This window comes from Taudactylus pleione, unplaced genomic scaffold (genome assembly GCF_031769625.1).
Source record: "Taudactylus pleione unplaced genomic scaffold, aTauple2 ptg000138l, whole genome shotgun sequence".
Classification (NCBI taxonomy): domain Eukaryota; kingdom Metazoa; phylum Chordata; class Amphibia; order Anura; family Myobatrachidae; genus Taudactylus; species Taudactylus pleione.
Genome location: NW_028284540.1, coordinates 4209350 through 4229175, shown reverse-complemented (window position 1 = coordinate 4229175; position 19826 = coordinate 4209350).

The following is a 19826-nucleotide window of genomic DNA, read 5'->3' as shown; positions in this document are numbered from 1 at the left end:
TTTGTGAGTCGATCCACCACCACTAATATTGTAGTCATACCTTTTCATTAAGGTAACTCAACAATAAAGTAAAGGGAAATTGACCCCCATGGAAGAGAGGGAATAGGTAATGGTTGTAAGAGTCCAAGTGGAGAACTATGGGGAAACTTAGATCGGGCACAAACACTGCAAGATAGTAGAAATTTTTTAACATCCTCTTTACATTTTGGCCACCAGATATAACGAGATAACATTTCATGGCTTTTTTCATTTAATATTTCTTGGAGTTGGCCAATCTACAATAGACTGAATCTTGTCAGGATCCATCTTTAAGCCTTCAGGTGAAATTATGTAACCCAATCAGAATTCACAGATTCTTGATCAGAAAGATCAACCCCCGCCAAGGTGGCCACTGCTTTATTAGGTCTTTTTGGACAATTTGATACATAATGCCCTGGTTTTCCGCATTGCTCTCGTATGTCATTTAAACTTTGTTTTTGAAGTGTGTCCACGTGCATGGGTTCAATCTCAAATTCTGCATTTGTTTTCACCTCGGCAGTACCAAAATTCGAAGTGGTAGATTTGCAAAAATTGAGATTGGTCCAGGCTAAGGGCCTGATTCAGACCCACTCGCAAGCGGCTGTCCGCTCACAAGTGGTTCGATGGTGTGCACTGCGCATGCGCATAGCTCCGTTGTGCGCATGCGCCAGATGCGACGAGCAAAGGACTTTCCTTCGCTCGTTGTGTCTGATCAAAGGGGGCGTGCTGTCGATGTTGATTGACAGCACGCCCCCTTTGGTGGGCGTGCCGGGGGCGTGCCTCCCAGACGGGGGCATTCCCAAGGGAACGCCTACCATCTGAAGCCGGCCCACTGACATCACTAGTGATGTCAGTGGGAGTGATTTTGGCTCTGATAGAGCCAAAATCACTCCGGGCCGTGTGGTTGAGAAACTCAACCGCAGGCTCCGGCTCGCAGTGGCGATGGTCTCGATGGTCAAGACCATTGCGGCCATCAACCTGCACGCTCGTATAGGCTGTGGGTGGTGACCCACAGCTATACGAGCATCCAGGAGGACGCACCATAATTATGGAGGACGGCCCTCATTCAGAGCGTGCGCTCTGCTCAGAGCGTCCGGCTCTGAATGAGGGCCTAAGTCTCTTCTCTCTTGCTGTCTCTCAGTTAAATGGGTGTTAATATGAATGCAATGATGTATATAAGGTTCCAGTTCAGTGGGTGCATCTGCCCAAGCCAATTCATCCTTAATAGTGTCAGACAGTCCTTTACGGTAAACAGACAGTTGTGCCTCAGCATTCCATGTGGTGTCCAGAACCCATCTCCGAAAATCAGCAGTATATTCTGCAACTGTGCATTTACCTTGACAAAGTTTCAGTAATGCCTTTTCAGATGTTTTCTTCCAAGTTGGATCATCAAAAGTTAATCTCATGGCTTTCAGAAATTCATCACAAATGGGGCTCTTGGTCTCAATGTAGGGTGATGCCATGTCAGTGCATCTCTAAGTAACAAAAGAAGACATCGTACCTTCAGCCTTTCAGTTTGAAGTGGGAATTATATAGGTCAAAGTGCATCTGACACTGATTAATACATCAATGAAAATTTTGAGGGTCTCCCCCAAACCTGGCTGGTGGGAGAGGGAGTGTAGTAGAAGAGGGTGTTACGGTAGGTGATCGATTCTCTAATTCTAATATACATTTTTCATGTTGGGATATTCGCATTAAAAATTCTTGAAAACCATTATGTGCATCCCAGGCTTTTTGTGAAATAGTTTGCATGTCTTGTTTAATCTGTGAATCAAATCCCACAAAACTTTCTTTGAGAAATTTTAATTATGCCTGGCACTCAATTAACATGGTGGCTAAACTTGATACACACCGCTTAATAGGCACATCTTTGGCAGACTCCATTTTAGGCTTGAGTATCCTGTCACATCCCTGGTAATGTACATGAAGTCCAGTAGCCAAAACAAGGTATATAATCAACCAGGTATTCAGGAGCTGAAAAAGTAGATGAAGTCAGTATCCAAGCAGGTAGTCAGATGTATGCCAATGTTGGTATACCAGGAGTTAATCACAGGTAAATCAGGTATACAGGAACAAGTAACAGGAGCTGAGCAAGCAGAATACTCAAGCGTGGTTTAAATCAGGAAATGGCTATTTATAGGCCCAAACAGGAATCAGGATACAAGATAGAGTCGACTGAGATAACACTGGCCAACTTGGTTAAGGGCAAATCAGAAACAAATAGTTACCTCTAGTGGTCAGAGGTGTGATAGACGAATACAATTCCTTACAGTATCTCTCACAGTCCTGCCGCTTCCATCTCAAAAATATTTCCAGGATCCTACCCTTTCTCACCCTGGAGGTGTAATTAAGACCCTCATCAACTCACTGGTCATCTCCAGATTAGACTATTGTAACCTCCTCTTATCTGGCTTCCCTGATTCCCACCTCTCTTCTCTCCAATCTATTCTCTAAGCTGCTGCTCGGCTCATTTTCCTCTCCAAATGTTCTACATCTGCCTCCCCTCTCCTACAAGCCCTAAATTAGCCCACCAACTTCACTTCAACAAATGCATGCTGCCTCTCTTGTCAACTGATTACTTTGTCCCACTCCCGCCTCGAAGTTTTTGCCCATGCTGCTCCCAACTCTGGAACTCTCTATCTCCCTGCAAATCTTGAAATGAGCTCTCAAGATCCACCACTTCATCAAAACCTTCCAGCGCTTATCCTAACCTGTTGCTCCATGCTTCTTCCTCACTGTCTACCCCTTCTATGTCAACCCCTGTCTGTCTGCCCCTCCCTTTTAGAATGTAAGCTCTCACGAACAGTGAGAACATGTGCATCTCCTTCCATCACTCATACGATCATCTAGTCCAAACTCCCCACAAGGGCACCTAACACTTGGTTGCTCATGCCCAGCTGCTTTTGAGTGGAATGATCGCTATTGCAGAAATGTTTATAAACTATGGGGTTGATTTAGACCCGGACACTAAGCTGCGCTCTCTCGCTGTCAAAAGGGGCCAGGTATGCAAATTCCACGATTGCAATGTCTGGTGTAAGGATGCCCTCTATTTCTTAGAAAGCGACGGCAGAGTGAGCTCACGCAGGTATAAAGACGCCCACTTTTTTTTTCTTAACACACCTCATCTCCAGGAAGTGAATGATTAATCAGAACCATCAAGAGCCATCGGAGCTGCACGCAGCGCTTGAGGTAGACCTTACCCCACCGCAAGCACTGCAATCACTGCAGCCTGAAATAGAACCAAGTGACGTGTACAATGACGCATCCATGCTAATTATGCACACCAATAAAACTCAGTTTTGACGCCCAGACACGCCTGCGTTTGCACCACCACTCCCCCATTCACAAGCACCTTCCCCTGTCACCACCCACAAACGGCACTATCTGTCACTAAAAACAGCACTCAGTTTTTGTGTTAAGAGTGCACGATTCCCTATCACAATGCTCGTTCGTGCACGCGCACTGAGATGCATATGCATGCGCAGACTGGCGACAATCTCCCATAGCATGTGTCCACGGCTTAGCGTCTGGGTCTGAATCAGCCCCGATGTCCTTGTCCTGCATTGTTTTGCACTGTAAGTCGCTGACTTCTTGTTTGCTCATTTGTTTATGTACTTTGTGAGTTGCTGCGGAACCCTTGTGGCGACACATAACAAAAGGATAATATTTTTTTTGTTTTGTTTTCTGCATGGCATTACAAGTCTTAGCATGGTAGCACCTCTTATTATGAATAAAATTAGAGTGTACAGTACAGCACCCCCCAACCCATTTCCTCTTTATTTGAGGGATAAATGAATACTATTATTTTATTATCACTGTTGTACATTTTCAATGAAGGCAGGAATCTTATTCAACTGTATCTCTCTTCAACTTCATGTATTCTTGTATCCCTGTAAAACTTTTTGCATTACCTAAGATGCTTTTAATTTTACCATTTTGCCCTTTTAAGACATTGCCTCAGGCTTTCCTTGACTGTACCGGAGGCTTGAATGGGATCTTCCTATTGGGATCCTAATCTATTTGCATTATTGGCCTATATTATGTAATGCAGTTATTGTTCATATGACTGAACACATTTGACAAAATGTGCAAATGCCACTTGTGAGCACTCGGCTCAGGTACACCAGATTTTGTTGCCTTGGTAACAATTTTTATGTCCAACTAGAATTTCTGCTTTTACCAGAAATGTGTTAGACAGTTAGATAGCCTTGAATTGACCCTTTCACAAATCAAAATATGTCACCCCTATCTTGCATCTGTTCTCAAAAAGGTCATTTTGGAGGCTACTGGCCTGATTTTAATAACTTTACTTTTCCATACAAAATAAGAATAACTCCAGTTAATACTTAATTATTCAGTTAAAGTATAAATCATCAAAGGCTACAGTGTAAGTGACAGGTTCATCTTCTGCCTCCACTATGGATCTTGCAAACATGTATCCAAACCTTATGTTTACTAATTCCAGAGACTCATACCATACCTAAGTGCAGCTAAAAGGAGATTTATGTTCTTACCTATTAAATACTTTACTTTGACTCCATAGGGGACACAGGGATCACTATATATAGTATAGCCTGGAGAGAGGAGAGTCTGGGCACCAAAGAGTTAGAATTTATTTCACAGCAGCCCGGTCTCCCTTTCCTCTATACCCCACCCCCAGCCACAGGCAGCCAGTTAAGTTAGCAAGCCCACGGCAAGGAGCGAAAAGGAGAAGGAGAAGAAGGAAGACCGGCACACATACAGAACCACATACACATAGGGAAGGTAAGCAGAGCCATTTTTAGGGGAACAAAACTCCGATCTGGATGGAAGCACAAGCCCTGAGACAGAAGATCCAGCTGCAGAGTAATATGCAGTGAACCATCGATGGAGAGGCCCAGAAGATCTGCATATCATGCCCACCATGACCAATCCAGAACCACAAATATCACCGTGCCTCCCTCCAACTTCAAATTGCGGAGGACCCACATGATCATCGAATTGGAATAAAGACTAATATAAGCACAAACATTCACGGTACCACTAAAGCATCCACCTGGAGAGTTTCGGGATTCCTGGTGCAGGAACAGTATCTTGGCAACTGGTGGTTGTGTCAAGATGCCATCATATCTATGGGCCTGATTCAGAGATGTACACTAATCCGATGGTTAGCATACATATTTGATGGTGAGTGGTCTGCGCTTGCGCATGACACTTTCTGTTCATGTGCAGAATGGGTCATGCAATCTTGTCTGCAGACCCTCCCAAGCCACAGCATGATTGACATCCTGCAACTTGTGTGCGCAAGCTGGGGACATGACTGGCCACCATTCCCGGAAATGGGGGTGGGTCACCCCCATTTTCCAGGAGGGACAAGGCCAGAGTCTGTGTCAGTGGACATCAATGACTTTGATGGTTGCGATGGTGATTCCAGGCTGTGACCTTGGTCACAGTGCTAGGATCACAGATGCAACAAGAAGCTGTCTGTTTCCTACTGACATCTTCTATTGCATTATCATTTTAGATGGACAGAATTGCCCAGCCACTTGTGTGTAGTTCTTCAATTCTTTCCAGTTCTGAATCAGGCTTTATGTTTGGTAGGCCTCAATGGTAGACCAGTAGCTGGTAGATGTCTGGATGTAGAGCCCACACTCCCAAGTGAATGTCCCGGCAGCTTAGGAAGTCCACTTTCCAATTCTGGACTCTGGGAATGAAGACCGCTGACAGGGCTGGAAGATTACGCTCTGCCCAATGGAGAATGCATTTGACCTGCTTTATGGTACCATGACTTTGAGTGCCACCCTTTTGATTTATGTAGGTGATTATAGTCATGCTGTCTGACTACACTTTGACTGGATGACCCTAGAGGAGAGATTGCACCTGATAAAGTGCTCTGTACCATGCTTGGAGCTCCAGGATGTTGATCGACAGTCAACTCTCCTGAGTCATCCAACAACCTGAGGAAATGCTGGTGGCTGACTCAGATGGGAACATATCTATTTGTGACTATACATTAAAGCTATCCATGTTACATGTGTTATACTATGTGAAGTAATACTATTGCAAACAAACTATTGTTTAAACTGGTGTGAGGTCTTCATCTACTATATTATCATCCATGCAATATATATACATATGTGGTACCTGCTGACACTTTACTGAAAACATGTTTTTGACGTTTGTGTGGTAGAGATATTTTCCCGTTATTGGTTATTAGTTATTTAGGGAATTTTCCCTGAATATTCTATAATTATGTACTTATTTGTCAAGTATTATATTTTTGCTGACAATCATTGTGTATAGAGGGTTGAATCACCCTTTTGATTATTTTTTTGTCTCACTTTTATGTCTTATGATTATCTTTTAATGTATTCCCAATAAATGTCATGTTTTAATTAATCTTCAATAGGATTTAGTGCCCTCAACATAGATAGTACTTTCTTTCTCCCTTTAGTACTAGTTTTTTTACTCATGGGGAGCACTTCCACACTCAGACTAGCACATAGTCACATTGGCTACCCTTTTTGACTATAGTGGAGATATCCTATTCACACCTATTTGTTTGCATATATCAGTATCCTTACCAGTGCTTGGGTGTTTCTTTCCCGTCACCATGTCCTTTGGCTCTCAGATGGGAATATGTAAATTGGCATCCTGGATGTCCAGTGATGCCATAAAATCTCTTAGTTCCATAGCCAAAATAATGGATTTGGGGGAACCTGTTCAGCACCTTCAGATGGAAGATAGGCCAAAATGAGCTGTCTGGCTTCTGGACCAGCAAAAGGTTGACGTAGAAACCCATACCTCTCTGAGACAGGGCAATGGGATAATGACCTTAGAGGCACAGAGGGAGCACATGGACCCCCTGAGAGCTCTTGTTTTTTCTGGATGTGCTGAAAAGCCAGTAGAAAATAACTGAGTTGGAGGACACCTCTGAAAGGTAGAACATAGTCCTAAGAAACAATACCTCTTACCTAGGCATCTGTTGTGGTCCTCTTCCAAACCTCAGAAAAAAGCAGAATCCAGCCTCCCACACCAGGGTGCCCCAGGTGGAGGCCTGTCCCATCATGTGGCAGGCTTGTCCATAGGTCATCTGGTTTACCAAGGCTGCTTACATCAGGACTTAGATGCTTTGGAGGAAGAACACTGGATTCTGGAAAAAGACTGAACTCTGCCCTTTTCCTGCAGGTGAAAGGAATAGAAATTAGACATTCTGGACTTGGGAGGAGCCACAGAAGGAAGTAAAGCTATCTTGAACGCTGCCACAATTATCTTGTCCAAATCTGTCTTAAAGAAGACCTCCCCTGTATATGGAAGTGCCTCTAAATCATTCTTAGAGTCTGTGTCAGTGTGCCAGGAGAGCACTTGCTACAGCAGATGCCAACACCTTAGAGGTTAAGATCCCGATGTCAATGGCCACCTCACCCAGGTTAGAGGTCACCTCTCTAATGTGCCCCACTAGAGACAATAACTCCCTTCTGTTTTCACCAGAAATGAGACTATCCTTTAGATCATCAGCCCAATGGTCAACAGCCTTAGACACCCAGCTTACTATCTGTTGGATCCTTAAAGAAAGCCATAATTGAATAGGGAAGATAGAAGACCTAATGAGACAGGCAATGTGGGCATCATCTGGATGAAGGGACTCCCATTTTGTCTGATCTGCAGTCGGCAATGGGCTTTGATACCTGGAAGCGCCTACTAGGGTGAGCCCATGCCTCCATAAGGAGGTCCTCCAGCTGCATAGAAAAAGGGAACTCAGTTGTTCCTCAGTGCTGAGGGAAGCTCAGAATCCAAAATGTTACAAGGCTTGGGCATAGAGCTTTCTCATCTGGAAGCCTGCGCTTGGATATGCAATTTCTGCCTAGCAACTGCTGGAAAGATGCTGACACTTGCACCAAACCCTGCACTGACTGCAACAATGATAGCATCTGCATTGGCTCCACAGCAGACAGCTACAGATCCCTATTTCCTTCAACCTGCTCCAAACATACTCCCCCAAAGGGTCTGTAAACATTGTTTTAATTTATGCATTGTTTCTCTTACTTTATTTATTTAGCGCCAGTAAGTGAAGTGCCAGAGGTAATATTTTTGTCTAAATAAATACATAGTGCCTGATTCAACAAGGATAACAATTGCAAAGCTGCATGCAGGCAGCTTTCCAATTACGTCCTTGCTGATATTCAAATTCAGTAGGAGGTGTATGACACCCCCTGGTGCATTTGCGATCCCAGCACTGCGATGAAGGTCGCATGCTGGGATCACCGTCGCGACTAGTGGTGGTTGATGGTCACATTGGTGGACACCGCCCAGATGCCAGTGAGCTGAGTAAGCTACAGTTTACTCAGGCTGGCTAGCATGCGAGCCCAGGACACTAAGTCGATTGACGCAGATCCTGGGCTTACCACTCATGGAAAATGGGACAGACATGCCCCTATTTCCGGGAATGCTGGCCACCCCCGCCCCTGCACTACCCCTTAAATGCCAGTCAATCAGACAGAGGCATTGAAGGGTTTGACTACGCAGGACCCATTCTGCACACTCGCAGAATGGGTCTTGTGCATGCGCAGATTCCCAATAATCAGGCCCATAGTCCACACCAGCTAGCTAACCTTTATTATGTCTAATCACACCCACAATCCAATAGGTTCCCTTTGATCACTAGAAAAATCAAGAATCTGAGCTTTTGCTGGATTCTATTTAGGATCGTGATACCATTATATACTGGAAAGGCAGATTGCCTCAGATTGGGGTTGCAGTTAATAAGCACTTTCTGAAGCTAGTGACATTTATAAACACATCGATAAAAGCTTCTGGAAATTATCATAAATAAAGATTTTTTTGTTATTGATTTTATCATGGTGGAAGTAGGTTTTTTTTGCATGTCACACTTTCTGCCAATAAACCAAATAAAAAACCAGAAGGGATGCAGTGGCAGCAAAATATAAAAACATATTTAGAAACTGTTAAAAATCTGATATGGGAGTGGAAACAATTAAGTCAAAATTCTGCTGGTGAAACTTACAAAATTTCACAGACAAATTCTGAATGGAAGGAATATTTCACAGAAGAGTTTGGAACATTTGATCATCTCTACTTGTGATATAAGTTATTATATCAGAGCTATGAAAGTATTGTTTTCTGGCTCTCCACAGACCACTTCACAAACACTATTTAATACGCATAATACACCAAATATAATCTGTGTGCGATGGCTCCAAGGAATGTAGATCGTGCACCTCTCCCCATGCACCGATTACTTCCCCTCCTGCACTAAACATTAATGAAATGGACAGTGGAGAAGGCAGCCTTCAGAGTCTTATTATAGATGGAACGTGTTAGCGGCTTACTTTGTACAATTTACTGCTTGATTTTATTATTTTCACAGTATGCATCTCCTGTGTTACATAACAAAATCAACAAATTCAATTTCCATGAAAAACATAGGAACTAAAATATAAAATAGAACTGTGACCCCTCAGAATACTCAATGTAGCCACACTACTTCCAATAACATGTGTCTATAGAGGATTTGTATCTGTAAGCTATAAACTAAGAGCCAGATTCAGAGATGGATGCAGACTCAGCCATGGCTGGTGCTTTTTTTATTACAGTCGCAGCTCCGTCTTGATGGTAATGCTGCACCTGATTTTTAAACAACTGACCATCTAAGGCCTTTGCATTTCCGTCATTGTGCATGTATAGATGCACCATCAGTCGCACTGAGAGGTGCAGTTTCTCCTCCTGAGTATGGCCTGCGGTGTGAGCAACTGTGCATCTTTAAACACAGCCACTTTCGCCTGTAATATGCCCATGTCAGTTTTGCCACCCCCATTTCCTCACAAGAATGGCCACTATAATTACTGTATCAGACTGTGCATTAGAATCTGTGCTATGGCTCTGTGTGCAGACAACTTGTTTGCATGTGCTGCACGACTCAAACTCATGTGTAGTACAAAAAACATTGGTGAACTGCATGCATAATTGCACTGCATCCACCTCTCAACCAGACTCTAAGTATCTTTACAATGTACAAATATTATCTAATGCGCATGCTATAGATCTGACCTCATTATCTAGGTTGAGGCCTTTGGGGAACAGAGGCCCTGATTCTGAGCCGGACACTCTGACAGAGCGCTCACTCTGAATCAGGGCATCTTTTTTTTTTTATGGAGCGGCCTCCTGGCCGCTCGCATTGCTGTGGGTTGCCACCCACAGCTAATGCGTGCGGCCAGGATGATGGTCGCGATGGTCAAGACCATCGCGACCATCGGGCTTGCAATGAGACCCTTGTGGTAGGGTCTCATGGCCGCAAGCCCCAGAGAGCTTTCGGCTCAAACAGAGCCGAAAGATCTCCCACTGACATCACTTGTGATGTCAGTGGGGCCGCCCCCAGATGTTAGGCATTCTCAAGGGAATGCCTCCGTCTGGGCAGCAACCCCCCCGGCCCGCCTACCAAAGGGGGCGTGCTGTCACTCAACAGCACGCCCACTTTGGTGTGAGAACCGGAGCGACAAATTGCCAGTTGCAAACCGGGTCTCGCGCATGCGCACGACCGGCTCCATCTTGCGCATGTGCTCCGAGCCAGCATTGACCCGGTTGCGAGCACTCAGCGTTGCGACCGGGTCTGAGTCACGCCCAGAGTGTCTAATTCTATCATACATTTCAGCTCTTCTTTATTTATTAATAAAGTGTAGTCTCCTCCCCTCCAGTTTTGTTTAACTTTCTTTATTTATAATTGTGTGAGGCGTTTATCTCAAGAATAAATGCCAGGAATGATGTCATGTAAATGTATATATATATATATATATATATATATGTGTGTGTGTGTGTGTATCAACATGGTTTCTAGGCAGTGTCCTGTATTTGACCTGTAGGAATACAAAGCTTGGAGGAGATTTGTCTTCCTGGAACCAGGCATCTAGATAACCATCTCTTATCTCTACAGGCCATAAAGTTTGGGGAGAGATACATCCTTAATGCAGATGGTCAGACCTGGTCAAGCCAGGTCATGGGATATAAAATCCTTTAGGATGGAGATGACAGGAATGTAGGGTATGTTACCTGCTTATTGGTTTCTAAAGACCCCTCCACACTGTCGAAACCGAATAATTGGGTAAGACAGAATCTTTTTGGCAATCAGGAAAACCTGCACGATGCCATCTTGTGAATGGCAGCAAGACTCCATTTTAGAAAAGAAAGCTTACACAAGCGCCATTTTGTCAAAAATACATAGTACACAATCCACAGTGCAAAATTGATAAAAGTAGCAATTTTGCTACTCACAACGCAAAGTTGCTAAAAAGTAGCATGAACAGCTTTTTAACAATCTTCCTGTAACACCTACCGATGGTGTTTAGCAGACATAAAATAACTTTCCAACACATTAAAATCACCACAGACTTATATTTGAGCAGTAGCAAAGTAGTGGTGTTTTCCCTGCATTCACATTAACACATACGTGATGTAGCAAAAAGTAGCAAATTAGTGGTGTTTTCCCTGCACTTCATGTTAAACATAGGACAACGCAAAATAGCGATTTAGATGCACAGCCAGCTTTTTAGTGACCTTTCTCAAACCCATACTGGCATGCTCACACACATACACAGAAGCCTTTCCAACTTAGTGCTGGTCGCTAAGTGCCCCACAGACCCTCAAACGCACAATGCAATTTAGTGTCATTTCTCCCCTCATACACATTTAAAAGCAATGGTCCCGCAGCGCAAAAGGAATGATTATTACTTGGTTTAATCGCAATGTCAGCACATAAAGAAATGAATGTTTTCTGTAACTATGGCTTAGTAAATGACAATTGGACCGTGTTTGGTGCCATACTGATCTACTCTGATCCCACAGCGTTCCGGTGGCATCGGTGAGAAGATCAGAACATGCGGCTATGAAATATGAATGTTAGAGAGAATAACTTCTTGAAATGTTGTATGCCATAGTTAGATTAGATTTATTATGCAGCGGGAAGGTGAACACAATCATGCTGTTAGAGGCTGGGTTGTGTCTTTGCATTGACCTATGAATTGTACCATAACGGAAGAAGCAAGAAGAGGAACCAATGAGAACCTGCCAACGTATTCTATTGTATTGCTTATCCCAGTACGGGTATATATGTGAGTGCTCTGAAACAAGATGCCAGTCTGCGGTGTTCCTGTTATGCTGTTCGACGGTGGTCTCATTATTGATGCCGGTATCTGGTCCCAGAGCTCACGCGTATGTATTGACTGTACCTTATGACTTAATGTTTGTACAATTTATTTTGCGCTCATTGTTAGATCATAGCGTGGTAACATCTGTACTTTTACCTGAATAATAATCTTTAGCGCGTTGGACCGCTATTCAACTGTCTTAGAGTTTTATTAATGGTATAATTAAACACAGCGCTAAGTAGTGACATCTTGTGGTTTTAGAAGGTATAGGCAGGTGAATCTTAGAGGTTTATAGGCATGAATGTACTAAAGGTTTACATATGATTCAACAGTTGGGGGCTCGTAGGTTTATCACGTTATCTGATACACGGCAACACTCGGTCAGTTCGGTCTCAGCAAAAGGGTGCAGGCACCTTTTGAGAGAAGCATTAGTCTTTCATTACCACAGTGTTGCTGAGAGCATACTGCCGGTTATTGTGTAGAGGAAGCGCTGATCAGAATCCAGGGACAAGGAGAGAAAAATCGTTTTCTCTCACTGATAAAAGTTTAGAGGGAGCCGCATAATAGCGTTAAGGTAATAACACGTGGGCCTGGTCGCATCACTGTGTATGCGACTAGTCGCACAATTGCGTACACGTACTTCCGGTTGTGCTGCCACGTGTTTGAACAAAGCCATTGAGGTTTTCATTTTTTTTCTATTTCCAATATCTGGGTTAACGTGTATTTTTCTGCGCAGGAAAAAAGTGTGTAACAGTGAATACTTGTTGAACAAAGTTAAGGGTATCGTATGACCCTTAAGGGCTAGGTGCAAGTGTTAGCCTAGCCACTCGGTAAGCTGCTTTACCATTCTATACACAGTAGCAGGTGTACATGTTGTCTTTGTTGTAAAGAGGTGTGTGAGAGTAGCTGACATACAAACTCTCATAGGTGTGGAAGTTGCCTTACTAAATCTTATCCGGGTGTGGAAGTTGCCTTTTTCAAATCTTATCCAGGTGTGGAAGTTGCCTTACTAAATCTTATCCAGGTGTGTGGGCGCCGCCAACTTAAATCGTCCACAGGTAAGTGAAAGTGTCTTGATTGTCTTTCACCGGCTTAAATCTTTATTGAAAAGCGTAGGAGTTGTCTCAGAATGGGAGCCATGCAAACAGTAGAGATGTTAGGCAATGATGTGCTGCTAATGGAGGAGCCGATCGGATCGGCCTGTCGTATCATGCATACCAAGTACGGTACTTATCCAATAAGGTATTGTGATTTATGGTTTAATATGACGAGGAAGAGTGTTAGACCATGTCCCAGAATTGGTAGTTTTGATAAAAATGTGTTAGACAATGTCTCGGGATCACATCAGTTTGATGCGCTCCCGAGAGAAAAAGGTTAAATATTTTGAACGTTTAAAACTGTGGCAGCACGAGGGGTAAATGTGGCTGAAGAATGTACCTATGACGCAAACAGGCGTCGCGGGCACAGTCTCGGGCAATGCGCTGGTGATGCTAAATAGCGCCGTGGATGCATCGCTTGATAGCGCGCACACACTGCAAGGTAGCGTCGCAGAAGGTAGTACAGATGGTTCACGCGCACCACCACCGCCCTATGCGGATGGGGGTGTAGGTGCAGTCAATGTAAAAAATACCCATAAAAATGTAACAAGCAACTTGTACCCTCTCTTGAGCAATTATAAAGAAAATGTTCATGATGCGGATGATGAGCCTATTGTAATGTCTGCCATTTCCCATGCTGTGCAGATGATAGATGCTGCATCACCACAATCACGAGTGGTGCCGCCATCTCCATCGGTAACAGCAAGGGAAGTGTTAATGCCCTCTGCACCTGTAGAGGAAGTTGTTCATACCATATGCAGCAGCAGCAGACTAAACCCCCAGCCAGGTAACCAGGTCAAAGGTAGCAGCGCTACCAGTCTGCATCCCATTCGGACAATAACTGTTCCAAATGGAGATGCAGATGCAAATGGTATACTACCCACGAGGGAAGTAGAAATGCATTGTCCTTGGACAAGAGCAGAACTAAATTCCATCATAAATGATTTCCCCGATCCCAAAAAGGAATTATCCAAATGTCAAAGATTTTTGAGGAATTTGGGTAGTTCACATGAACCCACTAATAAAGATTGGCGTGTGGTGTTAAGGGCCTGTCTGCCACGCAATACCGATGTGACAAAATTTATCACGGATTGTGTATTGGATGATGACGTTCCCTTAACAGACCAAGTAAACCAAGGTAACATTTCCTGCATTGTAACTCAATTGGGTATATATTTTCCAGTAGTAGTTAACTGGAACAAATTTTTCACCATTAAGCAGAAAGAGAGGGAGACTGCAGAAGATTACTGTGATTGGGCTCTGCAGGCTATCACCCAGTACACTGGGATAGAGGATATTAAAGATAGCACTCACCACAGGGGGATGATAGTTACGGTACTTGTGGATGGTCTGAAAGAGAGTTTAAAAACTCGGGTTCAGACCTCACAGCCTGGCTGGCGGGGACTTACAATAGATACCCTCATAGAAACCGCCATTGAACATGATAAGAACATCTCCATAAAGAGAGAAGCCCAGAGCAAGAAACTAATGGCTGTCAGTATACAAGCTCTGGAGGGAATGACAGTAACATCACAGCCAACAGACACACTTGCACTTGCACACACACTCACTTCTGAACAAGTATGTCTCACTAACCCCACTCAACAACAAACACAACTCTATCCCACTAACCCAATGCAACCACGGGTCCCAGGCTATCCACCAACTTCTTATCCCCCACAATACCCTTACCCTCCCTATCCTTACCCATATCCACCACCTTTACCCTCTGCGCAAACCTCACAACACCACATGTCTTCACCCAAAACATGAACCTGTTTTAACTGTAAACAAACAGGACACTTAAGTAGAAACTGTACAGTAAAAGGAGTAGGGATCCCACATCAGGGAAGCCCTAGATATCCCCATAAGGGATATGCACAGAGGCCAGCAAATGTTCAGCAGGCACCAGCTCCAATTGTAGCCGTAAATGCTTTAGTGGAGAATGGTAGCCAACTCTAGGGGTCAGGTCATACCTGTAGTCTACAGATGCTAAGGTTAACGGGAAGTACTAGGGAAGAACCGGTCATGATGGTTGATGTAGCTGGTACTGAATATCCTTTTCTTGTAGACACAGGGGCGACCAGGTCGGTGAAAAAATCTCCCGTTAATTTGCAGGTGACCAACGAGACAGTACCAACAATGGGTGTAACATGTAAAGTGGAACATTATCCTTTAACAAAGTCCACAGAGGTTACTATTGGGCCGTTGCATACCAGGCATTCTTTTCTCCTGGCTGCTGCGGCTCCTACCAACCTACTGGGCAGAGACTTGTTATGTAAGATGGGATGTGTTATATATTGCACCCCTGATGGTGTATTTTTAGATATCCCAGAGAGAATGAAATACGAGGTGCGGGATATGTTAGACGCTCCTCAAAGGATAATGTATCACTCTACAGTTTTAAATGAAACTCTATCACAAGTAGATGAAATGTTGTCCCTAATTCCAGATTCCCTTTGGACTAAAGATGGACAGGACACTGGATTAATGGCAAACGTAAGCCCATTAATGGTAAATTTAAAAAGCTAAAGGCAAGTCCCAAAAATTCCCCAATACCCACTAAAACAGGAGGTAGAGTTAGGGGTGAATCCCATTATTGAGCGGTTATTGCAGCAGGGAATTTTAGTCCGTACAGCAAGTGTAGCCAACAGTCCCATTTTTCCAGTGAAGAAGGTTGGTGGGAGGGGTTATAGGCTGGTACAAGACCTTAGAGGGGTTAATAAGGTGGTAGAGAGCCAATTTCCCGTAGTGCCGAATCCAGCTGTCATCCTTATGCAAATTCCACCAAATGCATCCCATTTCACTGTCATTGATCTTTGCTCTGCTTTCTTCTCTGTACCTCTTCATCCTGACTGTCAGTACCTATTTGCATTCACATACAGGGGTGTACAATACACATGGACACGATTACCCCAGGGTTTCATAGACAGACCCAGTATCTTTTCCCAGGCATTACACGATTGTTTACATTCTTTTCAACCTGCCAATGGATCTGTTCTAATTCAATATGTAGACGATTTATTCCTATGTTCTGACTCGTTTATGTCATGTTTGAATGATACTAAACTTTTGTTGCTTCATCTTTCGCAAACAGGACACAAGGTTGCTAAGGACAAACTACAGCCGTGCCAATCCAGAGTTAAATACTTGGGACAGTGCCTAACCCAGGGGCTGCGACATCTCACTACAGACAGAATCCAGGCTATACAAAACATGACACTGCCACGTAACCAACAGCAAATCCGTACCTTCTTGGGAATGTGTGGATATTGTAGAATGTGGATCCCAGGTTTTTCTATTTTGGCCTTACCTTTACAGGAATTAGTCTCTTCCTCAAAGCCCGATCGTGTCATACACACTGAGGAATCAGAGCAGGCTTTCCTTAATCTTAAGGATAGTCTGACAAAAGCTCCTGCATTGGGAATACCCGATTTTGAAAAACCTTTCGATTTGTATTGTACGGAAGCAGATGGTTGTGCTGCAGGTGTCCTTACACAAAAACATGGGGATGCCAGTAGGCCCGTAGCATATTACAGTGCACAATTGGACACTGTGGCAAGATCACTCCCAACCTGTTTGAGAAGTGTAGCAGCAACGGCTCTATTGGTCAGCAAAAGTGAGGATGTGGTATTGGGCCATGATATGATTGTCTATACCCCACATGCTGTGTCTGCCCTGTTGAACTCTGCCCAAACCAGACATGTATCCTCAGCTAGATTCACCAATTGGGAACTAGCTCTAATAGCACCCTCAAACATCACTATAAAGCGGTGCAATACATTAAATCCAGCACCGTACTTACCGTATGTGCATAAGAATGCACAAAGGGTGAAGGATGAGTCTCTGGTAGAAAGTGAGTTTTGCAAAGGTATTGATACACATGATTGTATGGATTATCTTAACCAGACCTTTACCGCTAAACCTGACATACGTGACATACCTTTAGAGAATGCAGATGTGACATTTTACACGGATGGGAGTTGCCATAGACAAATGGATACAGGTGAGTTATGTACAGGTTATGCTGTTGTAGATGACACAGACATCATAGAAGCTGAACGTCTTGGTCCTCCTCACTCAGCCCAAGTGGCGGAGTTAGTAGCACTGAGAAAAGCATGTGAATTGGCAGCAGGCAAATCTGCCAACATTTACACTGACTCTAGGTATGCATTCTGGGTGGTTCACGATTTCGGAGCACTATGGCATCTGAGAAATTTTATGACAGCAGCAGGTACACCAGTCGCACATTCCAGACACATAAAAGGATTATTAAAAGCAATTCAGTTGCCCAAAATGGTAGCAGTAATAAAGTGTAAAGCCCACACATGTGAGGAAGATCCGGTATCATTGGGCAACAACAGGGCGGATGAAGCTGCCAAGTGGGCAGCAGGTTTAAAAACAAATGTACCCATAGAACAAGTAATGGTTTTCCAAACAGTTGACATGCAGAAATTAATTGAGATGCAAAATTTGTGTTCTACCCAAGAGAAAGCAACCTGGAAGTCTAAGGGATGTGGGCAAGAGCCCTCTGGACTCTGGAGGGACAGACAAGGTAAGCCGGTGGCACTTAAGGTGTATTACCCAAGCCTGGCAGAGGCAGCGCACGGACTGACTCACTTGGGAAAACAAGGTATGTGTAAGTTAGTGAAGGCATATTGGTGCCCACCGGGTTTTTCTTCACAAGCGGAAAAGAGAGCAATGTCCTGTCTGACCTGTTTGAGGAAGAACATAGGGAAAACAATCCCTACTGAACCATCCCACATTCCCCCGACTGATGGTCCTTTCCAGGTAATACAAATTGATTTCATCCAATTACCACCCTGCAGGAATCTCAAGTATGTGTTAGTTTGTACCGATGTATTTTCTAATTGGGTAGAGGCATACCCAGTGGCCACTAATACTGCTGTATTCACTGCTAAAAAGATTGTACAGGAATTTGTTTGCAGGTATGGTATCCCTAGAATGATTGAAAGTGATAGGGGTACCCATTTCACCAGGGACGTCTTCCAGATAATGTGTAAATTGATGGGTAATGATAGCAAACTCCACACCCCATATCGACCCCAAGCCAGTGCCAAGGTGGAGAGAGTGAACGGCACTATTAAAAACAAATTAAGTAAGATCATGGCTGAGACTGGACTAGCATGGCCAGAAGCACTACCTTTGGTCCTACATAGCATAAGGACCACTCCTAGGCCTCCACTTAATCTGTCCACATTTGAAATACTGTTTGGTAGACAACCTCAATTAATTCTAAGCCCACAGGAAGACCTGAAGAGTAACAGCGAGGTCACTGTTAAGTATCTTATAACAATGAGCAAACAGTTGCAGCAACAACAGCAGAAATTGAAATTGTTGTCACCCGATATGCCAGAGATAAACTGTCATGATGTCAAACCTGGAGAATATGTTATGATCCGAAATTTTTTATGCTCAGGTTGCCTAATAGATCGATGGGAGGGGCCATATCAGGTGCTGTTGACGAGTGCCACATCCTTGAAGATGGCCGACAGAGATACCTGGGACCATGCCACTCACTGCAGAAAGGTTAATCAACCGGTGGAGAAGCAGGGCAGAGTTGAAGCAGATAAAGAGGATCTGGCAATTGCGAACCAGTTCGGGAAAATTAAAAGGTGACAGTGAGAAACCTGAGCTAAAAGAAAATTGTAGATCAGTGTCACAGCAAAAGAACTGTTCTGATGTGTTCATGTGTGTACTCTTCTTTCAGAATTTCCATCATGATTGGTTTACCTGGAGATTCCTGGTTCTTGTGACGGAGGATAGATGGAGGAGGCGGGAGCTGATGCTGGTGTAATGGAGTGAAATCGAGAGGAGGAGTGCTATACCAAACCAGGGGAGTGCTGGTCAAATTTCAGTACAGTAAATTGTTGTGAAAATATGAATAACAATAATAAGGAAGAACTGTATTACAATCCTGAGTTATGATGTAGTGTATAACAATGTAGCCTGAGTTTGAGTGGTCGTGCATGGATATAACGTTTATGTTGTTTTAAGTCATCTTAGGTAATGCAGTCCCAACCCCTTAGAAGGCTCTCCTTATAGGATAGGTGCATCCCCACATCTATCCCATGATCGCTTAAGGATCCACTGTGTGCGTATAAGGCCAGTTTTATGTCCCTCCCGGAGACGCATTATCTGAATGGTTTAAATGACCACACTGTGTCATACCATAATAACATTGAACAGTATATTCTCATTCATGGCTAAACAGATTCAGAATAGGTTGTGATAGTGCTTGATTGGCTATCAAAGGGTGGACTGTCAAAACCGAATAATTGGGTAAGACAGAATCTGTTTGGCAATCAGGAAAACCTGCACGAAGCCATCCTGCAAGACTCCATTTTAGAAAAGAAAGCTTACACAAGCGCCATTTTGTCAAAAATACATAGTACACAATCCACAGTGCAAAATTGATAAAAGTAGCAATTTTGCTACTCACAACGCAAAGTTGCTAAAAAGTAGCATGAACAGCTTTTTAACAATCTTCCCCTAACACCTACCGATGGTGTTTAGCAGACATAAAATAACTTTCCAACACATTAAAATCACC